Source organism: Mirounga leonina, unplaced genomic scaffold (genome assembly GCF_011800145.1).
Source record: "Mirounga leonina isolate KUSES-001 unplaced genomic scaffold, KU_Mleo_1.0 Mir_129, whole genome shotgun sequence".
In the NCBI taxonomy this organism is placed as follows: Eukaryota; Metazoa; Chordata; class Mammalia; order Carnivora; family Phocidae; genus Mirounga; species Mirounga leonina.
Genome location: NW_023270323.1, coordinates 61,476,753 through 61,483,506, shown reverse-complemented (window position 1 = coordinate 61,483,506; position 6,754 = coordinate 61,476,753).

Sequence of the window (6,754 nt, the reverse complement as noted above, 5' to 3'; positions counted from 1 at the left end):
GCTTTCAAACACATTAAAATTTGAAGGAAAAAAAGAGCATTTGAAATCCACAGAAATGTGGCAGAACATCAGCCCCGAGGAAGGGTTTCAAATCACGATCTCTCTGGACCCAAGACCCAGGCTCCCTCCACGACCACCCGCTTGCTCTCTGCTGTCCACATCAGGGCCAATGGCCAAGAACCATAATCAGCACCACACTGTACAACAAAACCATACTTTCAGTCCTTTGTGTCTCTTGTTCGTTTTTTTGTAAGCTGTGGCAGCAAGGACTTTTTTTAAACCTAATATCAGGCATCAGTGATTCATCAGCATCCTCCTCATCCATTTTCTTATTCTGCAAATATTGTGAGCCAGAGCCTGTGCCGGGCCCTGGAGGGACAGCAGAGAACAGAATTCTGTCCTCACGGAGTTTCCGTGTGGGTTGGAGGAGTGGGAAGATGGGGCACAAATGGGATATATGCTGTGCAGAGGAGGTTCTCAGTGCTCTGGGAGCCTCTCTGCGGGGATTTGATCTACTGGAGGAAACCATGCATGGCATTCCTGAACCGAGGTCCAGGAAGTGAGGAGGAGTTACCTCTGCTGAAAGGGGAAGGAAGAGCATGCTCAGTAGAGGGCAGAGTGTGTGCAAAGGCCCTGGGGTGAGAGCAGAAGGGGTACAGGAAGTGGAAGCAGGCCAGTGTAACTGGAGTGCAGGGAATGGGGAGGCTGGTGGGGTGGCAGGTGCATTGTGGAGGGTTTCAAAGGCCACTAGGCCATTGTCCAGAGCAGTAGGTATGAGCGTGGCCTCTGGAGCCCAACTCCTTGTGTTCAAGTCCTGACTTCACCACTTATTAGCTGTGTTACTTAATCTCTCTCTTTGCTTGTGTGAAACATGAGGACATTAATGAGAGGATTACATTAATTAATACTGGTGTATATAAAACTTTTTAGAACAGTCTTGGTGTACATAAATTTGCTATGTATATATATTGGTATATATATTGGATTATATATTGGTATGTATGTGTATAGATAGATAGATAGATAGATAGATAGATAGATAGATAGATAGATAGATATAGGATTATAGGGAGGCAAGAAGCTTCAGGTTGGCCAGTTAGAATTGTTGCAATAGTCCAGGTGATACTTGAAAAAGGATGGTGGAGTGGAGGTGCAGAGTAGACAAAATGAAGAGACAAGAGACAAAATCAACAGGACTTGCAGAGCGAGAGGAAGAGCTCATCCTGGTCAGCATCACCATTTTCACCACTCGACAGCTCAGAACCTGAGGATGGAAGACTCGAGGCAACAGCAAGAAAGAATTTTGTGAGAAAGCCGGAAAATAAAAAAACACAACAGGTATTTAAAAGAAAAAACCTGCAAAACTACCAAGGTTACCAACTTTGCATTCATCTATTCATGGCGGAATGAGAGCAGTTTTCAGACAGGACAACCATCTTCACATCTGTGGAAATCAGCATTGCATAAGTCAGGGAGAGAGTGTTTTGGTGGGTAATCAGCAACAGCCAGGAAATGCTCAAGGATTCATTTATTTTGAATACTAGAACTAGGCAGGGTGAGCCTGTTCTTTTGTTTTGTTTTGTTGTTGTTATTTTATCTCAGGATGCTGGGTTTTATGTTTTTCTCACCCCTGAGGCATGATGGGTACACTTATCCTAGTGGAGGCATGCAAAGAGGTAGTTTTGCTTCTGCCTTCACTGTCCCACTTCCTTCTGCCACCTCCAGTGCTGAGGGGCCTTCTACTCTGCACATCCTCTTCAGTCTTTGCTGGATCCTCCTGCCATTTGCGAGGTCCTCAAAATGCTCCCCAGGCTCTTCTCCAGCACTGAACTTTGTACATGCAAGGGGCTTTGAGCAGCAGAAATTTCGGGCCATGGTGGAGGAAAGTGCTTGGAAAACTTCTGGCATAATTCAGAGTTCTAGCAAGGTAGTGTAGTGGCTTGAATAGTGTCCTTGAAATTCATGTCCCCCTATAATGTCAGAATGCAACTTTATTTGGAAGTAGGGTCTTTGCAGGCATATTTTAAAAAGCATCCTGGATTTGGGGTGGACCCTAAATCCAATGACTGGCATCGTTACAAGAAAAGGAGAGAGACAGAGAGATACGCAGGAGAAGGTGATGTCAAGATGGAGGCAGAGATCGGAGAGACGGGTCTATAAGCCAAGGAAGGCCAGGAGGTCAGCCAGAAGCTAGAAGAGGCAAGGAAGGATTCTTCCCTCCCCACTAGGACTTTGGAGGGATGGTGGCCCTGCCAGCACCTTGACTTTAGATTTCTGGCTTCAAAAGCTGTGAGAGAATCACCTTCGGTTAAGCCACCGTCCCTTTGTGGTAGTTTGTTATGACAGCAGGTGGAAAAATATGGGTGGAGTGTTGGTGCAGGAGTTGGAGAAGTGTTCAGAAGAAAAACAGAGGGATGAGTGGGGATCTCAAACAGGAACCCCCTCTCCCTCCCATCCCAACAGATTGACTTTCAGGACCAACCTAGAGCAGAGTATGATTTCAGAATCAGAGAGAAGACTGTTGAACAATTAAATACAACTTAGATAGTATGGCAAAACTTGCTATCTACCAATATCTTTCCCCCCTTCTTCCTCTTAGTGATAGAATGGCCCCTGCCAAGAGTTAGCTGGCTACATGGTCACCCAGCTACAGACTACATTTCCCACACTCTTCTTGAGCACAACATGTCCATGTGACTGGATTCTTACCAATATCAGGTCAAAGAAAGTGACATGCAATTTGGAGTTTGATTCTACAACCGGGTGTGTGCTCCCCTTGCCTCTTCCCATGAGCTGGAATGCAAAAGTGGTGCCAATGAGCCAGCTTTAACCAGGCAGATGAGAGCAACCTCTCGGGCTTCACCAATATGAGAGCCACTAGCCACATGGGCTGCCAAGCACTTGAAATGTGGTTCCTCCAAACTGAGATCTCTGTAAGTATGTAAGATACACTGGATATCGAAGACTTGATACCAAAAAAAGAATGTAAAATATCTTGTCAATACTTATTTATTTTTTTTAAAAGATTTTATGTATTTATTCATGAGAGACAGAGAGAGAGAGAGAGGCAGAGGGAGAAGTAGGCTCCCAAGGAGCAGGGAGCCCGATGCGGGGCTCGATCCCAGGACCCTGGGATCATGACCTGAGCCGAAGGCAGACGCTTAACCATCTGAGCCACCCAGGCGCCCAATACTTATTTATTTTGATCATATGTTGAAATGATAAACTTTCAGGCATGAGTTAAATACCATGTAATATTAAAATTAATTTCACCTGCTTCATTGTACTTTTTTAAATGTTGCTACTAAATTAAAAATTATGCATGTGGCTCCCATTGTATTCCCACTGGACACCACTGGTCTAGCTCAGAGTGAGCAAAACTATATATGGCCTACAGGCCAAATCCCACCTACCCCCTGTTTCTGTAAACAAAGTTTTGTTGGCACTCAACCAGGGCCTTTGTGTGCATATAGCCTGTTGACAAGTCACAACAGAGGATATTTGGACCGCAAGCTGGAAATATTTATGGTCTGGCCCTTTACAGAAAATGTTTACTGACTCCTGATCTAAAGGGATGATTAGGTCCCGAAGACTAGGTCTCAACAGAGAAGCAATGTGGGTCCCAAACACCAGGTCTCAACAGACCAGAGCTGTCCACCCAGCTGGACCATCTTCCTCAACTGAAGTGTTATGTGAGAGAGAAGTAAATTTGAACCTTGTGTGAGGCTCCGTATCTTTGCAAGAGTTTGGCTTTACCCTAAAAAATTATGGGGTGCCCACAAGATGAAGTTATAATGAGAGGTCCCCCAAAGTTGGGTATTTAGGGGAGGACAGTGGAACAGAAGTTAGAAAAAGACATTTTTCAAGCTTTGCCCCCTGGGGGACTTGGGCCCAGAATGTTAATTGTCACTATAGACTGTAAGCCTATAATGTAGGGTTCGAAACTTCATCTGGGCTTGGCACCTAATTCTGAGAAAACCAGTGGATAATAGGGGTCATGAAGGTTAATTGCCAGCTTTTACTAAACAATCACACTCCTGGCATTTTAAATCCCTTTGTCACCAGGCTACCGCTTATTTAAAGCCCTCAGTAATAATGACAGTGCTGTTTGGAAACAGTCTCCAAAATGTGCAATCAGCTCTCTGTCCGGACTTAACCAGGGCTGTGTATCTGGACTCCCCAGGGGACTGTGACAGGGTCCCCAAGTGGCAAAAGTCCAAATACATAGGCTGAGTGGTCTTTTCCCCCCTCTGTCTCCTAGGCCTTGAGCTCTCCTTAACACACCTCTGCCTGCCAACTTGGAGCAGAAGCGTGTCCCCTTCACACCACATTTGCAATGCGGTTATTTACCTGCATTCCCAATGACAGCAGTGCCTTGGGTAATAAATTCTCCTCTCTCCAACATGCCCGAGAAGGCAGCCTCTTCAGCTGATGGAAAAATTAACCCATAAACCAAAGCCTTATTACCGGACACAGCTTGTCGCCCTACAAGCCAACCCTCAACCCTCTCCTTTTTTCTGATTATATAAAGAATGTCACGGTAATATATGGAACTGTTTTCATGGGCATTCAGATCCGCTTTGCAAATGGTCGCTCATTACAGGAAGGCAAAAATGGAGGCAGGGTGCTTAGGGTAGAGTGGGGCATGTATGTGCCTTGCACAACCAATTTCCGGTGTCCAAAATTATCCATCTGTTTCAGGGAGGGACTACTGTAGACCTTCACAGAAAATCCATATTTTGAGTTTGGCCACCAACTGCACTCTCTCATCTGCAGCAGATTCAAAAGTGGTATTGCATGAACTTTCATTTTCCCCACTGTCACTATGGCGGATACAGAGAGAGAAAGGCCTAGAATGAGGTCGGTACGGAAACTCAGGGTCTCAGGAGCAGACTGAGCTACCCAGATGCATTCCAGGGAGAACGGGAGGTTTTGTTTTCATTGGATAAGCCTGACCCCAGGTGTGAAGGTATTCTTCTGGAATTTCTATTGTTTGAGTCCATTACTTCCCCAATATCTATTTTTACTGCCTTCCTCTTCAGTACCTCTCACATTCTTGAGTGCAAGTGTCAAGGGTATTCCAATTATTTGTTCTCATTTGTCTCAAAAAATTGCAAATCCAGGAATTACATCTTTGGCTATCCTGGCCTTGGCAGCCCCACTCCTTTATCCTCTCTAATCCTTCTCCCACCTTTGCCTTAGGCCAAACCTCAGCAAGTCTTGGCTGATCTCTCTCCTTGTGAACTTCCTGAAACAGAACGAATGCTTCCACAATTCTGCTTGCAAATCCAAACTGATGTCCACTGCCTGATTCTCAGGATGGCACCTAGACCCTTCTGACTCCAACAGACTTTTCCCCTTTCACTTTTCCTTCCTACCCCAAGGAGCACATCTAAGCTCTTGCCCCATCAGACTCCTTTCTGTTCCTTAAATGTACTCCTTCAGGCTACCCTACATTTACACATTGTTCTGCCTGGACTTTTCTCTGCTCTACCTGGAAACTCCTATTTGTCCTTCAGGACCCAATTTAAATATCACCTTCTCTTTAGGACTTCCCTGACACCTCCAGGAAGATTGGTCCCTTTCTTGTCTGGTTTCTTGCTTTTCTTTGCACTTAACGTTGTGATTAAGAGCTTTTATTGCATGGTATCATAATTGTGCATGGCATGAGATGCTGTGATTGTGTTACACAGAAAAGCTGCCTAAGAGAGGTTATTTTCAATTTTTCACTGTCAGTAATTCCAAGATGGTGGCATCTCTGCTTATTTTCTTTGGAGAGATTTTGAAATGTGAACAAAAATCACAAGCATCTTTAAGACCCTTGATACATGCCACAAAATTGTTTTTCAGAAATGTAATAATTCACCCTCTTATCACCACATTCAGCAGCATTTTTATTTAGAAAACAAAACACAGTTTGCCAATGTGATTGGGAAAAAAATCTTACTGTTTTATTTTGTTATCTTTGATTACTAATGTATTGAAATTTTTCCATATATTTTATATGAGTTGCACATTTATATTATTAGCTCATATTCTCCACTGGACTGTTTGCCTTCTCATATCTGTTTGTAAAAGGTCTTTATATATTAAGAATACAAATCCTTTGTCATATTTCTTTTTGCAAACTTTCAATTCTAGTTCATTTCAGATTAATTTTAATACTGCATAGGATATTTAAATTGTGCAATGATGTCTTTCTTTTCGTCATATGTTTCATGCTTTAGAAAGTCCATTTCTATCCCAAAATCCTATTACCTTTAACTTACAGTGTCTTCTAGATTTTCTGGCTTCTTGAAGGGAGAGGTTAATTCTCCAATCAGTACTTCTGGTCAAAAGTATGAGGTGAAATCTACATTTTCTCTCTGATAATTAAATAATGGTCCCAATACCATTATTTTTAGCTATTTTTTATTTACTCTCTTATTATGTTTATCAAATAAAAATCTTATCCTAGGGTTTATTTCTGGGGTAAATCTTCTGCTCTATTCATCCATTTGTCTAGATGGATTTTAGAGGCTGGATTTTTACTGTCATGTTGTTTTCTGGAAATTAGATTTCTCAAACCTCCTCATTGACCATCTACTCACCTATATTATGGGGTGTTCTCCTTGCCTGGTAGCCTTTATTCCATATCTTTCTATCTGAGTAGGGCTTCCTTGGGAAGTTTCTCTCAACCCTCATCTAATGAAGTTCCTCTCCCCAGGGCTCACCTAATAAAGCACTTTATTGCAATTCATTACATAGAACACCT